This window comes from Herpailurus yagouaroundi, unplaced genomic scaffold, assembly GCF_014898765.1.
Source record: "Herpailurus yagouaroundi ecotype Mexico unplaced genomic scaffold, PumYag 162, whole genome shotgun sequence".
Classification (NCBI taxonomy): domain Eukaryota; kingdom Metazoa; phylum Chordata; class Mammalia; order Carnivora; family Felidae; genus Herpailurus; species Herpailurus yagouaroundi.
In genome coordinates, this window is record NW_024412403.1 from 1,567,864 (window position 1) to 1,588,655 (window position 20,792).

The 20,792-nt window shown below is 54.6% G+C and overlaps 1 protein-coding gene and 1 long non-coding RNA gene across 2 annotated transcripts in view; one reads left to right on the top strand and one right to left on the bottom strand.

Annotated features, from left to right (window-relative positions):
- Nucleotides 1–20,792, bottom strand: part of ADARB1 (adenosine deaminase RNA specific B1) — a 133,558-nt gene that overhangs the window by 97,944 nt on the left and 14,822 nt on the right. The window lies entirely within an intron of this gene.
- Nucleotides 8,497–18,005, top strand: LOC121035854 (uncharacterized). Its single transcript, XR_005793117.1, has 3 exons — nt 8,497–8,507; nt 8,856–8,858; nt 17,850–18,005. It is a non-coding gene; the product is annotated as an uncharacterized LOC121035854 (long non-coding RNA).

A 20,792-nucleotide genomic window follows, 5' to 3' on the forward strand; every position in this document is an offset into this window, starting at 1 on the left:
GGAGAGGGTCCCGGGGGTGCAAGTGACCTTCAGAGGCCATGGGCACACTCACCATCTTCACCGTGACAGTGGTCTCACCAGTGTCTCAACACTTACTAAATTTCACACTTTAAAATATGTGCAGCGTTTTGTTATCAATTATATCCCAAAAAAGCTGGCTTTAAGAAAGACTACTTTGGGGGCACCTGGGTGGCTCAGTCGGTTAAGCACCCAACTCTTGGTTTCAGCTCAGGTCATGATCTCGCAGTTCGTGGGTTCAAGCCCCATGTTAGGCTCTGTGCTGATAGGGTGGAGCCTGCTTAGGACTCTCTCTCTCAAAAATAAATAAACATTTTCTTAAAAAGAACAGTTTGTTTTATATTTTAAAACGCTTCATCTTATTTTGTAAAGTGAATTAGTAAACATTAGTGAAAACATTTTTACGACCTGAGGGAAAACATTATTTTTTTCAACTCTGAATAATCTAACGTTTTATGGGAAATTAAACCTCACTGCAAACATTAAAACACTCATTAAGTAGGCCAGGGAGCTCTCCCTATCCAGCTACACTTTACTGTCGTACAACCATTCCCAGAGGGACCCAATGCTCCCAACGCTAGGAATGAGCTCTGTGTCTCCAGAGAGAAGGCAACTGGGGGGGGCGGGGGGGGGTGGAGGTGGAGACAGAGACAGAGACACAGAGCGGGGAGGGGGGCGAGCACTCGAGAGCATTGCTCTGCTGTACCTGCTCTCCCGCATTCGGGTCCAGCAGGGCGTGTGGCCCTGGTGTCAGGGGCAGCACCCACATCTTCCCAGCCCAGGAGACGAAAGTCTCAGTTCATGGCTCGGTGGGGGGGCGCCTGAATCACCGGGATGGCAGGCGGGGAAGGACAGATAAGCAGCGTGTGGGAGGTGCTCTGAGCCCTCCCTGGCCTGGGCACCTGCTGCCTTCAGGACGACCACCCACCCTTTGGCCCCATACATCAAAACAACCCAAAAAGGCCAACGGGCCAGAAGAGGCGCCTCTGCTACAGGGGAGCATGCTGGTGTGGTGGCAGGGCCTCCAGACGGGGGCTTCCGGTCCTGGTTCTCGGCACCTCTGCGGGTGGGCCTGCTTACCAGGCATCAGGAAGTGGAGGTCTTCTGAGTGGGGCTTGGGGCCTCTGTTTTCTGTGACTAACGAGGTTATGTGTTAGAGATCCCCCCCACACTAAAGGAGAGGGGGCGCCTGGGGGGTTCAGGGGGTTAAGCGTCTGACTCCTGATCTCTGCTCAGCTCATGATCTCATGGTTTTGTGGGTTCGAGCCCCGCATCGGGCTCTACGCTGACAGCACGGACCTGCTTGGGATCCTCTCTCCCTCTCTCTCTGCCCCTCCCCTGCTCGCCTGTGCACATGCCCTCTCTTTTCTGCAGGGGGTAAACGTCCCGCAGAGAAGAACCGGGTGAGGAGCAGCGCCCCACAGAGGCGCCTCCACTACCTGTGTCCTGAGCGGAAAACAGCCAAGGAATTCAACAGCACTGCCGCTCCACACGGGATCATCACAGCGTGGACCGAAAACACGTGCAGCGAAATCTCTCCGGGGAAAAGCAGCACACAGACCCCTACCCCCCGGGCCGGCCGTTCTTTGCTAACCTGCACCGCGTCTTGTTCCGGTGACCCGAGGAGGCCTGCGGAAATCCAGAGTGACAGCAGGCCATCCGCCATGTCAGCGGGATGAATAATACATCTGCGTATAAAAAAGACTCCAAGGAACCCCAGAAACTGTTACCAATATTTGCTACCAGGCAATGAGATTAACGGTGCCTCTTTCTTCCTGTTTTGCATCTGCACAAAGTACGCCCAGCGTACGGTGAGCGTATTTTGTTTTCAAATAAAACATAAAATCTCTTACGAGAAACTCAGGAACAAGAAGCGTCCTTCAAAGACGCTGCCAGCGAGCTCAGGCACAGGGCCTGCCCGGACCCCTCCCCTCAGACAAGGCCAATTCCCAGACGGATCCTGTGATAAAACAGCTCCAACCAGCAGCTGTCCTGTGCTGAGCCCCAGGGGCGCTGGTCCTGAGGACAGGAGGACGTGGGGACCCGCAGCCCAGGCCATCTTCCCCGGCACCCCCAGAAAGCACTTGTCCTTCCCCCCAGCACCCACCCTCACGCAAAGGACCCAGTCTCCACCGGTAAAGCCAGCACCAGCTCCTTACATGAAGAGGCCATGTGGCAAATAGGGCTCTTCGACTTTTGGCTCTGCAGGAAAGGATCACACAAAGCCCTCTGAAGGAGGAGTCCTCGTCCCTAACACTTAATTAGGCGGGTACCCTTGCCCCAGACCTTCGGAGAGACACTGACCCCGCCCTGAGCAAGGCCAGGGCTCTTGGGCTCACCGCCCCGACACCGTGGGTTAGGTAACGGCCCCGCAGGTCATGCGGCCGGTGAAGCTGGAGGACGAGCGCCCCCTCCTCGCACACCCCTCACACACGTCACAGCTGCGCACAGAGTGCAGGACTCGTGCAGGAACACTGGGGTTTCACGGCTACAAATAAAACCAGCTCTCTCTACAACTAAACTTACGTACCGACTACGCAAAGTTCAAACCCCAAGGATGCGGGAAAAGGGGTCTACTCCCGTTGAGGCCAAAGATGCGTGCCCACAGGAAGTCACAACCTTAACTACACGACTCAGGTGAACGGCGCGTGGTTGCATCTGCCGCCCCCGTGTGACCTCTGAGCGGGTTCCGGCTGTGCCCTGCCGGGGGGGGGGGGGGGGGGGAACGCGGGCCACCCAGAGCCTCCGCGGGAGCTGCCCGCCACCCCAGCCCGAGCGCCCAGCGAGGACACCGGTGTGCCACACAGCTGCCATACCTGCCCGCCGGCCCCAACTCTGTGGCCGGCAGCCGGACATCAGGACTCAAGTGCGTCACCTCCTCCTGACCACCGCAGGAGATCAGACATCCAAAATCATGCACTTTTGCACTTCTGGGAGGAGGGAACAGGACTAAGCTCACAACGCCGTCCATCACCAGCTGACTGGGCCCCCACAAAGCTCGCTTGTGAGCAGGTTCGGACCGCGAGCTGGAGAAGCGTGCCTCCCAAAGGCCGCCCTGCTTTACGGCGGCTGCTGTTGAGGAACAGCTCCAGGCCCCCCTGCCCGGCAAGCCCCGGCCTCTGTACACGACATTGGGACCCACACGCCCGCAGTTAGCAACGGAGCTGGGCTCGTCTGTTTGAAAGTCCAGCTCCCCAGCGCCCGGTGCCTCAGGCTTCCCCTCCCGGGATCCGGGGCTGCCGGCAGTGCCTCCCGCACGGGGTTATTTCAAAGGACTGAACAGAATGCTCAATATTGCTGGCTGCTAACGGGACAGTAACAGCCACCTAAACCAGTACTTTGCAACCGGACCGGAGCCGACCAGGGAGCCCAGACACCCCGTCGTCATCAACAGCTAAGTGACAAACGGTCTTCAGGTTTGTTTCAGCGTGATCACACCTGTACAAGGTTCAGCTCACGCCCCACCTCCTCTGGGAAGACCTTGCGCTCGCAAAGTTCTCCCAGTGAGTGAGGAGGCCCCCGGCCCCCATGGCCTCACCCCGGCGCCTCCAGGACCAAACCCAGCACCGTCCTGACACACGCCCTGGGGTTGCAGTGGGCTCCTTGGAAAAGGCCGTCACAGCGGATCTCCCACGCCTGCCACGGGCACGGCAATGCCCCCGCGTCCTCCCGACACGCCTGATCAACTCCGCTGCCTTCCTACTGCTGCTCCAGCTGCAGGGCTGCAGGCCTTTTAAGGGAGGAACAGAGAGCCTCCCCCCGCCCTCGGGCCTGTGGTGAGCGAGCGCCTGCTGTTTAGGTGCTAATGTGACTGGTACGCGGGGTATGTCTACTAATCCTAACATTCATTAAAAGGAAACTTTAAGCCGCGACCGTGTGAGATCACATGCTTCTCGATTTACAAAAGAATTCTAGTCCTTCAGCAGCTGTTTAAAAGTACTTTTAACTAACTAAACATTCATTTTCTCATCTGTGATATGTATACATGACTAATCATAACAGTGGATCGCTTAGAAAAGTCAAAGCCAATTGCGACTTCCAACTTGAAATCTCTGAAAAATTTATAAAGTGGCTAAGCTAAACTGACCCCTGCACTTGGCAAGGAAGAGCTAACGGGCTGCAACCGTGCCGACCGTGGGCAGCTCGTTTATGCGGTGACGGATGGCGAACCTCTCAGTAGGTCAGGCACACGCCGGGCGGGCAGGAGCCTGGCAGGCAAGGCCACGGACCACATCCCGGAGCATCGGGCAGACGGGCTCAGCCTCCCCGGGGCACCTTCCTAGGCAGGATCGAGGGCGCCAGGTTTAAGAGACCAAGTTCCACAGGCACCTCCTTTCAAGACCCTTTAAAAATAGGCAAGGAAAGAAGTGAGGGCAAAATGAACAATTAACAGCTTACAAAATATTTTTAAATTTTATTAACACGTTTTATTCCCCCAACTAGCCCTAGGGAAGGGACTCAAGCAAGGCAGGTAGATCACTTTCTCATGGACAAATAAGCTAAACGGTTCAAAGATGATGCTTGAAGTACGTAGAGGTTCTGCCTCCAGCTGCAGACCTTCTGTTACCCCGGTAGCCCCCCGACCCGGGCTGCGGCACAGGGGACACACGGGAGGCCCCCCTGGGCTGTGGCACAGGGGACACACGGGAGGCACCTCGGGGCTGCGGCACAGGGGACACATGGGAGCCCCGCCCCCCCCCCCAACCCCGGGCTGTGGCACAGGAGACAAACAGGACCCTTTACGACTCACAGTTCATCTGTCAACCACCTGGTGACCCTCGGGGCCTCGGGGATGGCTGCTCTGGGACCACGGCCCGTCCGCCCAGGACATCCAGTTCACCGCCGCATCTTGTGGTAATTAATTACTAACCGCAGGCCCTTTCACTCTCAAAAGTGTCCCCATTGCAGCAGTATGCTGCCCGGCCACCCACTTTAATACAAGCCCGTGTCCCCAAACCAGAGGTGAGAGAGGGGCTTACGGAGGACTGCCAGCCACCCCCCTGCCCACCTCACAGCAGGCGGACGATCCTCGCGCCTCTTTCCACCCAACTGCGCTTAGAACAGAAGGCGCGTCGCGCGGAGCAGCTCTGCTTGGAGGTGGACCTGAGGTAGGGGCTCCCCGGTGACCACCTGGCCCCCGCCCAGGCGGCCCGGGAGAAAGAGGACAGCAGTGCTGCGAGCAGAGCGCAGGGAAGGGAGGTGGCTCTCCAGGGAAGCTGCCCCGCGTGTGCTCACGTCTCCTTGAAACCTGGAGGGGACAGGCAAGGCCAGAAGGCACCGAGGCAGAGCCCGGCGGAGTCACCCGGTCTCAGACACCGATTCTAGCTCTATCTGCAGCCACACAGAAGCGAGCCAATTCCTCTCGCTCACGAGGGAAACAGGTTTGCTTGTTTTCGAGCACACGTGTAGATGTGACGCCAGCTGTGGCAGAGAGCACCGTCCCCCCCGCCCCCGCCCTCCTCCCTGGTGACACAAGTTCCGGCTGGGCCCCGTGACCACGCAGCACGTGGAAGAAGCGCTGGGTCTCACGGGCGACGGGAGAACGGGACGCCACGGTGCACCCTCCAGAACAGAAGACGGTCGACGCCGAGCAGGGGTGCGAGAGCTTGGCTCTGGGAGCACCGGCCCTTCGGCTCCGCGTACCTTCCCGCGTGTGGCACCGCTCCCGGCGGTCAAAGCCCCTGCGGAGGGGTGGGAGGCGGAGAGGCCTCCGTGCCGCCTCCTGAGGCGGTGACGGGCACCCGAGCGTCCCGGGTGCCGGACCAGGACAGCGGTCCCTGCGCGGCACCTGCAGGCGTCTGCCAGGAGAGTAAAAGCTGGCGCACGGCTCGTTTCTACGAAGCAGGACAGGAACGTCTGTTTTCGTAACGCTTTGCAGAAGATTTGATTTAATACGTTTACGTATTACCTTTTAAAAAGAATGGCAAAAAATAAATTATGTACTCAAGATAAAATGGATCCTGACCGCAACTGTAACTAGAAACAGGAAAGGGACAATCCGTGGTAGCAGCGACCCAACCCAACCCGTAGAATTTCCAGAGGGATGGATACACGGGTAAGACATTAGGGTTATTCCTCAGGCTGCCATAGGCGAGCAGTTTAACCTCCCAGGAATTAAAACAGATTCCTGTCAGGGACGAGGCCTTAGTTCGGTTCTCGAAGAAAAGCGTACAAACCAAATAATGAACAACTTCTCCCCACTCTTGCCTCACCTGGCTCCCTGACAAAACGCGCCTCGCACGCCCACCCCACGTCCCCCCGCCCCACCCCCGTGCTGAGAACCTGCCAGACTGCCTGGAAACGCAAAAGTTCCTTGGGATACACATGTACTGCTTGCCAAAGAAGTTGGAAAAGGCACTGATAAGTATTTCATAGAACAAACAGATTAACATTTGAAAGTTTGTTTCATGAACGGAAAACGCTAGACATGCTGTCCTGGGGTAACCTTCGCCACCTTCAGAGTCAATTACTGACCGTGGCTTCTCCTCGGGGAAGAAAATGATGCGGGGAAAAGAATCTCACATTTTCTTCTCAAAACTCAGAAGCGAAAAGGTCAAGTAAAAATAAATACAAAGCAAGCTAACTAATTTGAGCTCCTCTCCTCCCTGTACTAGCCAACAGAGCAGAAAGCTAAAGTTAAAAATAAAGGAGTGTGAGCTTTCTGGAGAAAGGGCTGTGGGGTAAAAATACACGTTCACATCTGACTTCCAGCTGAAACGGGGCCAGTTGGCAACCCTCCTCTGCTGTGTTCCGTTTCCACCAAACACCTGGAAGGACAGGAGCATAAAGAGAGAGAACTGCTCACGGCACCGGCAAGAACCGCAGACCGACAGACAGTCTCGTTCCTGCGAACGTCTACTTGGAGCTCCGAAGGAGGGCGTCGGGGGAAATACGGCGTTGTTACTTACAACTAGCTCGAGTTGGCTTTCCTGTGGCGCGCGGAGCAAAGCACCCCGAGGCATGACGTCCGCAAACCTGGAAACCCCCAAAGGTGCGCCACTAGGTTGAGGACACCGCAGCCACCCACCCACCCTTCACCAACGGTCAGTGCCAGGAGGGCGCCCGGGGTCGGCGAGCGGAGCGGCGAGGCCAGAGGGGGCGCAGGGGTGACCGGCTCACGGCCATCCAACCGGCTCGCAAAACGGGAACCTGCTCTCAAGTCAGGATGTGGCAGTCTCCACAGGCACACACGCGCACACACGCCCACACACACACATCTGGGCCCAAGCACCCACGCGGTGTATACATGCGCACACACACACACACACACACACACACACACACACACACGGGCCCAAGCACGCACATGGTTGTGCACATGCACACACACCCAGATGTACACACACACACGTGCGTGTGCACGCACGCCCGCTCCCTCGGAGGCAGCGGCCAGACCGGCGGCTGACACACAAACCCCAGAGCCCGAGGGGCCAAGCAGGCCCCAGCACGGCCGCGAGGGCTGTGCGTGTCGGGCAGCAGCTCAGCGAGTCACCTTGGTTCGTCATCCATCACGAGCGCCGAACGTCAGCAGTGCTCACGTCCTGAGGCTGCAGAGAACAAATGAGCGAACAGATATAAAGTGACATCCGCACCCGTTGACGCCCGCGTGCACGCGTGTACACATGTGAAGGCACCGCCCAAGACGGTGACACGGGGTGTCAGAGGGGTGAGACGACTTCCTCCATTTCTTTTTCTCGTCTCTGGCGTCTGAATGTCCCGTGATGAAGCGTACAATCGAATAAGAGAAGGCGTCAGAGAGGCAAGGCCACGCCCGGAAAGGGTGCAAGGTGCAGAGAAGGCGGCTGCACACACCCTGCCCCGGACCTGCCCTCGGTCTCCCGCCAGCCCCGCGGCGCACGGCTTCCTGCTGTCCCTGTGCTGTCCCTGCTTTGACCAGTGCAGCTGAGCTAGTGAACTCGCATTTCTGCTTAATTTAAATGTAAAAAGCCACGTGTGGCTGGTGGCACCACCTTCAATGTCAATTTAATTGTTAAAGCAGCGCAGGGAGGTGGGTAGGGTATCAGGGCACGAGTCAGGGTCCCCAGGACCCCCTGCGCAGCGGCCACTCAGAATGAGGCCTTGATGTCCACTCGGTCCCCCAAATTAAATGAAGTCTGAGGTCCTCAGGCCAAGAGCAGGCAGATGCCAGTCAACGAGAGCACGGCACTTCTGCCAGCTCTGACCGGCTTGTGCCAGCACACCTTTAAAGGACAGGGCTCCTCTTACCGCGCAGCCCGGCCGCACAGGCCCAGGTGACCAGGCTGAGGCCGTCCAGCCAGGGCACGGCTCCTGGCAGGGCAGCTGTGGCGACAGGAGGAGTACAGAACCGGGGCAGCGAGGCCTCAGCAGTAAGAGCCACGGTGGAGGGGAGAGCGGCCAGTGCCCCGTAGGCCCCTAATACAGCTAACGTCCTTCACACGCACCACGTGAAGAAAACGCACAAACACATCCTCCAGATGGTCAAAGGTCACCAATGAGGAAAGGTCAGAGTGAGCAAACCCCAAGCAGGCTATCAAAGAGGGGCCAGTGGGGGCGCCTGGGGGGCTCATGATCTCGCGGTTCGTGGGTTCGAGCCCCGCGTCGGGCTCTGTGCTGACAGCCTGGAGCCTGGAGCCTGCTTCCGATTCTGTGTCTCCCTCGCTCGCTGCCCCTCCCCCACTCACACTCTGTCTGTCTCTCTCACAAATAAGCAAACATTAAAGAATAAAAAATAAATTAATTAGGGGCGCCTGGGTGGCGCAGTCGGTTAAGCGTCCGGCTTCAGCCAGGTCACGATCTCACGGTCCGTGAGTTCGAGCCCTGCGTCAGGCTCTGGGCTGATGGCTTGGAGCCTGGAGCCTGTTTCCGATTCTGTCTCCCTCTCTCTCTGCGCCTCCCCCGTTCATGCTCTGTCTCTCTCTGTCCCAAAAATAAATAAAAACGTTGAAAAAAAAATTAAAAAAAAATAAAAATAAAAAAAATAAATTAATTAAAAAGGGGCCAGTAAAATATCAGGACTCGCTGTGTGGCAGGCACCGTCCCCCCTCCCTGACCGCCGAGTGTGGCTGCTGTTGTGTCTCACTGTCCCGTGGCTCACGCCAACCCAAGTGGGAAGCGGTGCCTCGGGAGCCCCCAGCGGCTGGCGGGGCCGACGCTGACCCTCCCGTCCACCCGCCGGCGAGCAGGTGAGCGCCTCCCAGCCTGTAGGGGCCTTGGCCTGGGACCCACCCCTCGTGCCCCACTGGACTCAAGAGGACCGGAGGCAGGACTCGTGCTCGCGCCGCGTCCTCGCCCCTGCGAGGCTACCTTCTCTGTGCAGACCGCACTCGAGCAGAGGAAAGGACCATGTGCTCTTAGATCCACACTGGGAGCCACACAATTAGGTTTTAAATTAAAACAATTCAGCCTTTAACAAAAACCTGGGAGCAGAGGACGCACTCTACTGTCGGCAGGGGGGGTGTCTGTTGTCAGCTGGAGGTGGGAGGGCCAGGCCTGTGGCTCGGGAACTGGTTTCCGGCACAGCCCAGAGCAGGGGTTCTGCCCTGCTCTCCAAGTCCTCCTGTGTGTCTCTCCTCTTCTCCCTCTGACTTCCTCGGTCCAGATCCCCAAGACAGACCCCGGCTTCACGAGGCCCACATTCTCGGCACTGCCTGCACACGGCTGGTCTTGCCACCGAAGCGCAGGTCCCACTAAGGTGGGTGACCCAGCCTGTGATGGTGCAGTGGGGCCACAACCGCACGGCCTGCAGACAGAGCACTGCCTTCTCACCGAGCTCTCGCCTCCCTCAGACACCTGCCCGTCAAATGGGCTGGGACATTCAAAATGCACACAGGGACACCCTGAGAAAACAGGCAGCAGGGCAGACATCCCCAGAGTTAACAATCCCTCGGTGTAGGGATGAGGCGTGGTGGGGTTTGGAGGAGAGAAGAAACAGCCCAGAGGAACCACAGGGCCAGTGAGGGAGCTAAAAGGACATCTGGCAGGTTCCCCAAAACCCCCTGCCTCCACGCGGTTAGCGCCACACCCTAAGGTGTCTAGGGGCAGAACTGTGGTTTTCTCGTCAAGTCCACTTGAAAGAATACCGCATGCGAGTAGGCTCAGAAATTGACAGCCAGAAACGTCAACACTCTCCAAGGAGCCGAAGACACCCGCCTGCTTTGTTTCACACGTCATTTCCGATTAGGCACACGCACTGGTGACGCCTTTCAAGAGGTGGCTTGTTCGCCAATGTGATGAGCGAAGACCCGTATCTCAGGGACGCTGAAGGGCCATTTTCACGTGTGTGCACGCATAAGTGTGCGCAAGTGCACACGTGCACATCTCTTTGTGCCTTTGCCTATTTTCCTACAGGATTTTGGTCTTTGCTCCCCCAAGATTTTTGAATATGTGTGGCACAGCACCAAGAATTTTCTCACAACCGATTCTTTCGTCTTTTGACTTTACGTAGATTCTTCTGTTGCTGGTTTGTGCGGGTAGGGCAGTTTTTCACTGTCGTCGTATATTTTCAGTCTGTTTCGACCATCTTTTCTTTGGGTGAACCTGAATGTTCAGCTATACTTTTAAAAGCCTCGCCCAACACACAGGTCACATGCAGCTGTGTTCTTGTCAAACACTTGGATAGTTTCATCTTGCACAGTTAGCTCCCTGACCCGCCTGGCGCTTATTCCCGCACGTGGCGTGAGGCAGACACCCGACGCTGTGTCTCACAAAACGGTGTTCAGCTGTCCCAAAGTCCCTTTGAAAAAGTCCCCTGTGACCCGGCAATCGGAGATACCACTTGAATCGTACGTTACGTTCCCACAGGTACTCGGGCTTGTTCCAGAGCCGCCTACCACACTGGCCGCGCCATCGTCATGCTCCTTTACGTCGAGGGGCTTTACGGTGTGTTTTAAAGTCTGGAAGGGCTATGTTCCCCCCTCCCCAGCCTTTCTCTTTTGCGTTTCTGGGTATCCGTGCATGCTTGTTTTTCCATGTCAATTTTAGGATCCAGGAAAATAATGACTCCTGTTGCATTCATATTTTTATGGGGACCCCATTAAATGTGTGCATTAAGCTGGTGGAGAAGTGCCATTGCAATGATGCCGTGACAACCTAACCAAGAATGGGGCCCTCCCTCTGCTCAGGGCTCCTTTTGTGTCTTTCTCAAGACGTTTCCGAACGGTCTTCACTTTTCAACAGCTCTTACTTACTACATTCATTCGTGAGTACTGCTTCTCTTTTGTTGCTGTTGTGAATGGGGCTGCCTCCCCCAAATACCTTCTAACTGGTTATGTTTGTGAGTACGAAAGTTATGTTGATGTTTGTATGTTACATTTTTATTTCTGCTGCCTTAACTAGTTTTTATCATTTGAGCTTTTTTAACCGCTGATTCTGAGGCTGTGCGGTCCCACGTGGTGGCCACTGTACGGGACAGCACACTGCTGCGGAAGGTTCCATCGGACAGGACTCTCTCTAGGGTTTCCTGAGTATCCTGCAAACAGACCATTTCACCTAGGCTATTCCACATTTTATGCCTTTGTTTCCTCATGTCCTCTCCTCAACCTGGCTGGTAAGAACATTAGGATCCCCCTTGTAATTTTTTTAAGTTTATTTATTTTTGAGGGGGGGGAGGGGCAGAGGGAAGGGAGAGAGAGAGAGTCCCAAGCAGGCTTCAAGCTGTCAGCACAAAGACCAACTACATGGGGTTTGAATTCACAAACCTCGAGATCATGACCTGAGCTGAAGTCAAGAGTTGGGACACTTAACCAACTGAGCCCCCCAGGCGCCCCTAGGGTCCCATTTACAATTTTTAATGAAACTGCACATCTTCTGCCCTGCCCTGCCCTGGGGCCTCGGCGTCCAGTATCTCATCCTGCTGTGGGGAGCACAGCGTGAGGGGAGGACAAATTAGCACCAAGACGTACCACACTGGGCTAGGTCCTCAACGTCTTCGCTCTTCCGGCCCACGTTGAAACCGTGGATAAGACTTCTTTCACAGACAAAAACAGGACTTCCATCTAAAACAAACTGAACAACTGACGTTTGTGAGTCCTGAAAAAGAGATACTTAGATGGCTAAACGTTTCTTTTTTATTGGAATTTGGAATAAATACAAAATGGACGCCTGAACCCCATTTCATGACTTCAGTATCCCAACAGTCATGTGTCACACCCGTTCCGCCTCCAGCCACGCGCCTCCCACTTACGAGGGGCCTGTCATCGCGCACACCCCTGGCTCGGAGGACCTTCCACCAGAAGGACCCTAATCCACCTCAGCACCAAACCGGGCTTGTAAGAGTAGAGCAGGCTAAACTCTTTTTACATTGCTGGGAAAATTCACTTTTGGCTAATTTGTTGTTTTGACTAATTCCCAAGTCACTCATTTTTAGAAGGATGAGAGAAAAGAGAGACAGACGGCAAACACACCCAATGCCCTCGGCTTCCCCGGGGCTCTCCCTGACTTTACGTGGAGACGCGCGGCTGGGAAGCTCAACCCAGATACCATGGTGTGCACATCCACAAACCTGTCTCTAGTGCACATGGTTAGGACGGCCTCAGAGAAACGATAATGAACGCGTTCAGAATGGTTAGTTAATTGACAGCCTATATTTAACTCAACACATTAGTCTAGGCTGCAACAATGAACCTGACCACAACCCACACTGAACACAGAGAGCTTGGTTAAGTATCATAAAAGGGCTTTAAAATCAGCAGGCATCGTGACCAAGTGAAAAAAGGGAACTTAAAAAAAAAGGAATTTAGTAAGCCTGTTGTTACAGGAAAAGAAAAAGACGAAAGGCAACAGCGTTGAAAGCTTGAAATCCTACCGGTAACACTTGAGAATCTTAGAACAACTTCATCAACAACTCAAGAAGCAAGGAATTCTAAAACGTGAAACGACATTAAGGTGGCTTTTTCCTCACGGAAGAGTTTCCAAGCCAGACCGGTGACCCCCCTGCACAGTCGTTTCACAGAACAGAGACAGCAGTGCAAGCCACACCGAAAAAGCAGAGGCCGGTCTCAGCCAAAATTCCTAGACATGGGCGCGCTGTGGAAGGAAAACTCACCGCGCAAGGTCAGAAGGCCTGCACGTGGTGGGTTTCCAGCAGGCCACACTACCAGGCCCTTCCTGCACCTTCCCACAGCCCCATACGTTGTCATGAAGGAGCCCAGTTCTCGAAATACACGTACGACCCACCAACGTGTACTCATCCGAGGGAAGTTGAGGAGCAAGGGTAGGAACGCGCGATGTTAGGCTGCTTTTTTATGTGCACAATGTTCAAATGATTCGAGATGTCCTTACGCCTAACTCTTACAGGCGGTCTCATTTAAAGCGCATTCAGTTATTTATGACCTGAGAACCACTGACAGTGTAGGGGGCACCCGGAGAAAATACAGAAACCAGGCCGTCTGTCTCTTGTCATCACACTGGAAAGGCCAAAATGAGACCAAACCTCTAAAACCTCACAAGTGACACAGTCAGATATCAAAAGTTCGAAGGACCAAAGATGCACCTGAAACAGAACAGAAAACCACCAAGGACATGAACCCGACACCCACGTCCCCTCGCTTTGTCTCCGCGCTAACCCTGGGGTCTGACTCGTGTGTACTGCATCCAGGGTTATTTCTCCCCGAGGAAAAAAATGCCAACTTTGTGTTAATGTCATAAAAACCACAACTCCCGGCAGCCAGCAGTCCCCTCAAGAAGACGCGCAGGAGCGAATACAGGGCAGCGAGCGTGCCGAGCAAGGACCCAGGGCAGGTTCCGGGGCGCTCATGGGGACAGCCCTGCCCCCGCTCACCCCCACCCACACTTCTCTGCTTTGAGCCCCTCACGGTGTCCCCTGCAATGCCATGTCTGTCCAACTCGGCCAGAACAGACCATCTCAACTTTGCCGCAGTTGACTGCGAGCCAGTTGGACGGGAGTCCCATCTCGAAGCTCTCGGAGAACCCCTCCTTGAGAAACACCTCTGTTCCTGGTGCAACCCCTACTACCCACGTCTCCCAGAAGCAGTCAGGCTGGCCCCTGCCCTGGTCCTCCCTCTTCTTCTGGACTCTGACTACCTCCCTGGGGTCCCAAGGTAAACAGGTGCAGAGGGCAAGGGCCCCTCTCCTCTGGCCCTGCTCCTTCACACCCCACGCTGCACGGGACAACCACAGAATGCAAACTTCCAACACCTGGGCAGCACCTAACCTGGAAGTAACCACACCCACAGATGCGCATCCCATTAAACCAACACGAAATGCAACCCAACACAACTTCCTCTCAGCCAGATCACGATGGTGCCCGAGGCCTTCCAAGGCCTCCCGGGACAGGGCATGTGTGAGAGAGGAGAGGGGGGGGGCCCCCCACACGGGTGGCAGCAGGCCTAGTGACTCAAGTTAAAACACTAACAGATGCGTGAGGACACTGGCCAGGAGGGCCCTGCAAGGGAAGCCCCTGGACTTGCAGTCACTAAGACCCCAGCCTTGCCCAGGGGCCCTCACTGCTGAGTGGAGTCTGTCTGGCAAAACCAAAGGATATGCTGCTTAGAATACCCAACAAAAGTGTTCAATCTAGGGGCGCCTGGGTGGCGCAGTCGGTTAAGTGTCCGACTTCAGCCAGGTCACGATCTCGCGGTCCGGGAGTTTGAGCCCCGCATCAGGCTCTGGGCTGATGGCTCCGAGCCTGGAGCCTGTTTCCGATTCTGTGTCTCCCTCTCTCTCTGCCCCTCCCCTGTTCATGCTCTGTCTCTCTCTGTCCCAAAAATAAATAAAAAAACGTTGAAAAAAAAATTAGAAAAAAAAAAGTGTTCAATCTACAAGGAGAACCAAGGGGACAGTTAACACAAAAGTCAACGATACTTAAGGCAGAGGATGAGCACACAAAAGGAGCTTCTAAGGAATTATTAGCTTCTTTAAAAACACTTTCTTTTAAAAGAGACTTTCTTTTTTAAAACCATCTTAGACTTAAAGAGAAACTGAGATGACATACAGCCAGCTCCCCCTTTATAAACTTCTTACGTTAACACAGTACATTGGTTATAATTAATGAGCCAATATTAACACTTTATTGTTAACTAAGCTAATGAGCCTTAGAGTCAGGTTTCCTCAGTTTCCCCCGATGTCCTTCTTTTGTCCTGGGGCCCCCCGTCCAGGACACCACGTGACCTTGATCCCATCCCTCTGCTTCTCCTCTGGGCTGTGACAGTTTCTCTGATGAGCCTGACAGTGTCGAGGAGGACGAGTCAGGGATCTGGGGGGATGTCCCCCAGTGGGAGCGGCATGATGGCTTCTCGTGACTGGACTGGGGTTGCGGCTTGTTGGGGGGAAGCGCCCGTCTCTTCCCACCCGGCCCGGGCGGGTGCCATCAGCACGGCCTGTCACCGCTGATGTTGGCTGTGGTCACCTGGCGTAGGTGTGTCTGCCGGCTGTCCCCATCCACGTGACTCCTTCCCTCCCCCCACTGCCCCCTGTGGAAGGGAGTCGCTGTGCAGAGCCCGCGCCCGAGGAGTGGGGAGGTGGGCTCGGCCCCCCCGGGGACGGAGCAGCCGCGTAGACGATGTGGGATCCTCCTTCGGAGAAGAAATTCAGTCTGAGTATCAGAGCGTGCCTGGATCGTTTGCTGATGTCAGTCTGGACGCGTGCATGTGTATTTTACACGGTGGGCTATAATCCAACACGCCCTCCCTCTTGCTGGGACCGATCCAGCTCTGGCGGCCGGGAGCCCCTTCAGGCAGCTCCTGTGTCCCCCTGACACGCCCATCGAGGTGGCGTTGTGTTGTTCGGGCACTTCCTTCCTGTCTGGGTCTACACATGCTCCAGGCTCACCTGGGGCATTTCCTGCCCGGCCCTAGAAAGGGGCCCTTGCTCTTTATTTTTTATGTGCTCTTTTTTTTTAAAATGTTTATTTTATTTTAGAGAGAGAGAAAGAAAAGGAGAGAATGAGCAGGGGAGGGGCAGAGAGAGAGGGAGACGGAGAATCCGAAGCAGGCTCTGCACTGCCAGCAGAGAGCCTGATGCGGGGCTCGAACTCACGAGCCCACGAACCATGAGATCGTGACCCAAGCCGAAGTCAGATACTCAACTGACTGAGGAAGCCAGGCGCCCCTGTGTGCTCTTTTATGGAACATGCAGTTACACATCTGAAAAATATGCTTAACAGAAGAAGCCAGTTGTACCTACACTGAATCCAACTTCTACTTCTGACACCAGCACCCCAAGCTTGTTCCAAGTGAATGGACTTCTCCCACTGGATACTGACTGGGTGGTGTAATGGGAGGGGCTACCTGCAGTGACTGGGATGGGGGAGGAAGCCTAAACCTTTCATTTTCAACTGTTTGCACAATTATTTCCAAAGATATGCATACTTTTAGAATTTAAAACACATAGAACTATTTTAGACCCCTGTGTTGATTACAAGGAGAGGCCAAATCCAAGTAAGGAAGATACACCGACGATTCTGATGTGGAACAGAAATAAGCAAAAAAGCACGCCGCGTGCGTAGAATTAATAAATAAACCACATCTGGCCAAGCCCCAGCTTTGTGTGACCCCAGCACATGTGACGACTCTCCCTGGGCTGCTTCTGTTGCTCTTTCCCACCTAACGATCCGCAAAGACCTCGGTTCATAATGGACATTCGAAAAATTCACGTGTCTGGGGGCACCTGCCTGGCTGACTCAGCTGGTGGAGGATGCGACTCTTGACCTCAAGGTCATGAGTTCGAGCCCAACCTTGGGTGCAGAGCTTACTTATTTGAAAAACAAATAAATTTTATTTAATTTAAATTAAAAATTCAAATGTCTGTATATGAAGTACATAGTTTTTGGAAATGTTCATAAGAGTTCTGCTTGGGGAGAAAAAAATGTACAGTTTCAAAGATGGTAGAGTTCATCCTAACGGCCAAAAGCGAGAGTCCCCGGTTTACTTAAGAAATGCTTTCCTTCCAAACTGCAGTCCAGGAAGTAAATGTCGTACATGAGTAAAACCTGGGAGAAGCATTAACAACAACAACAACAACAAAAGTCACAGCTACATCACAGGCATATTTAAGAAAAAGATACCAAAATCTCAAGGTTTTTAAAACAAAACCTCCGTGTGCACACCGCAGGAGGAAAGGTTTCCGATGTCCCCAGAAAGCACTGACCCCAGGGATTCGCAGAATGCTGTAACACGCCAGGGGCATCCGCGTCCTCGGAGTCCCAGCTTAGCAGCTCCGCGGCCCCGGCCAGGGGCTGCGTGGGAGGAAGCCGGGCGTGCAGGGCACAGCGCAGACGTGCACGCTCCGCCGGCTCCAGGGCGCGCGGGCGCGGGTGCGCGCGGGCAGGGCGGGATCCCGGGACCGACGGTTAACAGCCGCCAGCGGGAGTTGGCCGGGTGCGGCTGGCCAGACCGGACCCCACCAAAGAGGACCCTGAGAGGACCCTACAGAATAGACTTGCCGAGCGGCGGCCACTGCGACCAGCACCGGCAAGGAGACGCGCCCCGAGCGCACAGCCATGGCGACCCGGCCCACGCCGGCGCTGCTGCTGCTGCTGGTGGCCCTGCTCCTGCCCGCGCAGACCTGCATGGAGCCGATGGGCACCGCACCCACCCCGACCGCGATCCCAGACGGCAACTCGTCGGCGGGCCGGCCCCTGCCGGGCATTGAGCTCAAGGCCGCAGCCCGCACCCCGCACCCCGCGCCTGGCCCTCTGGACCTGCTGGCCATGCTCATCCCGCTCGCCCTGCAGCTGGTCCTCGGGTAGGGCGCCCGTCCAGCGCGGCCAGGACCCCCGGCGTGGACACAGAGCGCCAGGGCTCCCCTGCCTCCGCTCCTTGACTTCACTAATAGAAATGGATCCAGAAAAGGGAGAATCCCACCGCCACTGGTTTGCAGCCTGTAATTTGCAGCCTGCAATTCCATGTACAGACTGAAAGAAGTTGGCGACATCCTGATGAATTCAAGACGGGACTTAGGAACTTTGGGTACCTACACCTCTACCTTGGGAATTAGAAGATACTTTACCTTTATTTTGGCTCATTAAGTTTATAAAGTCAAAAAAATGATCAGGTAGTTTGCAAAGTGTTTCTCTGTACGGTGGGTGACAGGCAGAGGCTGGGCCTCCCGCCCACTGCAGCTCTGGAGAAGCTGGCAGTGCTCACGGGAGCTGGTGGCTGCATCTGACTTGGGGACAGCAGGTGACAAAGCCAGCACAATGACAGCAGGCATCCCCAAACCCACAGCGTGCGCACTCTGCTGCCCTTCCCATCCCAGCCCAACAAGAACCCTGGAGTATCATTTTAACTGTACATCTGCTGCCAGAGAGCAGAGGTATAGAACCTCACATAGTCATCAAATGCTGCTTTATTTTTGTACATGTTAAATCATTTTTACAATTTAAAGGTGACTTTTTTAAAAACATCTCCTTTAAATTTTTTTAATGTTTATTTTTGAGAGCGAGAGAGCATGAGTGGGGGAAGGGCAGAGAGAGAGGGAGACACAGAATCCGAAGCGGGCTCCAGGCTCCGAGCTGTCAGCACAGAGCCTGCCATGGGGCTCAAGCCCATAAACCACAAGAGCATGACCTGAGCCGGAGTCGGACGCTTAACCAACTGAGACGCCCAGGTTCCCCTTAAAACATCTCTGTTAAATCTTGAACATGAGGTTTGGTAAAGCACGTGTTTGGAAAAGGGAAGATTAGAAGTTCGCCTGAGTTACATTCACACAAGTTTTATGCTATTTGTATACGTTTCTATCTTTATAAACCCACAACTGAACACACCTCTCTACCAATATTTTTAGGCAGTACCTGGGACAAAGCCTAAAGTAGTTTCTGGAAGTTAATCTAATACAACCATCAACACACAGACACCCTCTCTGAAGTCTCTCGTCCATCGTCACACATGGACACTCCATTATTTCGGCTCTGGGGCCTTCATAACCAAAGACATGCCAGCCTTAGAGAGCATTCCAGAAACACCAAATTCAACAATCTTCAAAACAAGAACAGCATGTGTGAACAAACACTATGTTCTAGAATGCACACTGTGTTTAGTAATTATGCTTTGATTTATACACAGTGATACAGTAGTGACTTGCATTGAACATAAGTGGCAAATTATTTTTTAAAGGCTTAAAGGCCAATCTAAAGAAAAATCCAAATTTAACAGGTTTTACTCTCTGCATTAAAGGATGACCAATTATAGCCTTATTTGACATAAAAGGAATAATGAAAAGGCTGCTCTCCCACAGGAAATGACACTTTCTTGGTCACCAATCCCTACCACTTCTCTCTCACAGTTATGTTGAATTAACAACCCTTAACAGAAGCCATGGAAATTCCTATCAGATGATCCAAGGTTTAATTCCAATCCCAAGCATCTATCCAATTTTATCTCTACAGTTTGGAGAAGCCATTTCCAGCTCTACCTGCCCACTGGTAAAACAACTTGGGTATGTGTTTTTTGGGGAAAAGTATGTCCCTATACTGGAGACCAATCATTTCTGCTCTACAGGAAGATGCCCGGTCTGGCCTAAAACACTAAGAGTAACCTGGCCGTGTCTCCAACTCCAAGGCAAAGGCAGCAAGGCTCAGGGATAAGGTGACCAGCTCCTGACTTCCTGGACACTCACCCATCTTGAGGGGCTCTGCCAGGTGCCCTGTCTAGCTCTTACTATCCAGACACTGTCTCACATGGTTCACACGATCATTCAGTCCTCACAGTAATGAGGGAGGTATTAGTATCCCCATTTTACAGATCGGGAAACCAAGGCCCAGAAGGTCAAACAACATGTCAGGGTCACACAGTGAGAGGTGGGGTTGGCATGGCTCAGACCAACAGTCTGGTTCCAGAGTCCAGGCAGATGCCCACTTCCTTCAGCTGCCTCTCAACTGAAGACAAGAGGATACCCCTACAGATAAGCAGGTCTGGATCGTCTCATTGGTGGGGGCCACCATCTGATGGAGGAAGAGCAGCACAGGGAAAGCCACGAGGTGGCAACAGGCGAGGCATATACAAGAACCTGAAGACGCAAGGAGCTAGACTCAAGCAGACAGAGCAGTCAGAGGAAGGAGGCCGGGGGCCTAGACCCAAGCAGACAGAGCGGTCGGAGGGAGGAGGCCGGGGGCCTGAACTCAAGCAGACAGAGCGGTTGGAGGGAGGAGGCTGGGGGCCTGGAGCACGCGGGGAGAGCAGTCAGAGGGAGGAGGCTGGAAACAGGTGGGAGGCAGTCAAGCCCGGTGTCTGTGGGTAAGGAGTAAGTACAGTTTTACTGCGCCCAAGGTCAGGCCTAAGGGCCTGTAAGTGCAGGGCAAGGTAGTGGGCTCTGGCTGCTGCATGAAGGGCACCGGGAGCACAAGGCAAGACTTGGGGCCCAGGAGGGTCAGGAGGCTTCTGTTGAGGGCACCACCATGGTGGTGGCCTGGGGCCCCTGGGCCGAGGGGAGACACGGAGAAGCAGGCATCCTGGGTAGAGAATGGATAGGACAGCAGGCACAAAAGGTGCAGGGAACTAGATGTGACACCGAGGAAAAGCTGCCAGGTTTCCAGCAACTGGGGGGGGCGGGGGGGCCGAAGGCGGTGACGGTCACTGTGAGAAGAAGGGGTAGGAAATTAAGGAAAATACAGTAGCTGGTTCCAGATGTTCAGGAACACCTGTGAGACACCAGACTGGAGGGGGAGTGCGATGTGCCCCCTGGCAGGCCTGGGCCCCGGAGCCCAAGGGGAACTGGAGACGGAAAAGCAGACGTGCCCGCCCCCCCAGCTACCGCCTGTCAAAGTGGGCACGTCCACGCCCCCACCCCGAAAGCTTGTTCCCTATAGGCTCTGTCCGGCCAAAGGCTCCGCCTTCCAC